A 1,124-nucleotide genomic window follows, 5' to 3' on the forward strand; every position below is an offset into this window, starting at 1 on the left:
TTGTGTCTCCTTATTTACTTTCATTTAGGTTGATTTGTCCATTGGTGAAAGTGGGACGTTAAAGTCCCTTAATATTATTGTGTTACTGTGATTTCCCCTTTTATGGCTGTTAGCATTTGCCTTATGTATTGAAGTACTCCTATGTTGAGAGCATAAATATTTAAAATTGTTATATCTTCTTCTTGGGTTGATCCCTTGATCATTATGTAGTGTCCTTCTTTGTCTCTTGTAATAGTCTTTGTTTTAAAGTCTATTTTGTCTGATATGAGAATTGCTACTACAGCTTTCTTTTGATTTCCATTTGCATGGAATATCTTTTTCCATCCCCTCATTTTCATTCTGTATGTGTCCCTAGGTCTGAAATGTGTCTCCAGTATACAGCATATATACGGGTCTTGTTTCTGTATCCATTCAGCCAGTCTATGTCGTTTGGTTGGAGCATTTAATCCATTTACATTTAAGGTAATTATCAATATGTATGTTCCTATTACCATTTTCTTAATTGTTTTGGGTTTGTTATTGTAGGTCTTTTCCTTCTCTTGTGTTTCTTGCCTAGAGAAGTTCCTTTAGCATTTGTTGTAAAGCTGGTTTGGTGGTGCTGAGCTCTCTTAGCTTTTACTTGTCTGTAAACGTTTTAATTTCTCTGTCAAATCTGAATGAGATCCTTGCTGGGTAGAGTAATCTTGATTGTAGGTTTTCCTCCTTCATCACTTTCAGTATGTCCTGCCACTCCCTTCTGGCTTGCAGAGTTTCTGCTGAAAGATCAGCTGTTAACCTTATGGTCATTCCCTTGTATGTTGTTTGTTGTTTTTCCCTTGCTGCTTTTAATATTTTTTTCTTTGTACTAAATTTTTGATAGTTTGATTAATATGTGCCTTAGCGTGTTTCTCCTTGGATTTATCCTGTATGAGATTCTCTGTGCTTCCTGGACTTGATTGACTATTTCCTTTCCCATATTAGGTAAGTTTTCAACTATAATCTCTTCAAATATTTTCTCATACCCTTTCTTTTTCTCTTCTTCTGGGACCCCTGTAATTCAAATGTTAGTGCATTTAATGTTGTCCCAGAGGTCTCTGAGACTGTCCTCAATTTTTTTCATTCTTTTTTCTTTTTTCTGCTCTGTG

The sequence above is a fragment of the Monodon monoceros genome, unplaced genomic scaffold, assembly GCF_005190385.1.
Source record: "Monodon monoceros isolate NGI ecotype Baffin Bay Population unplaced genomic scaffold, NGI_Narwhal_1 Super_Scaffold_19, whole genome shotgun sequence".
NCBI classification, from domain to species: domain Eukaryota; kingdom Metazoa; phylum Chordata; class Mammalia; order Artiodactyla; family Monodontidae; genus Monodon; species Monodon monoceros.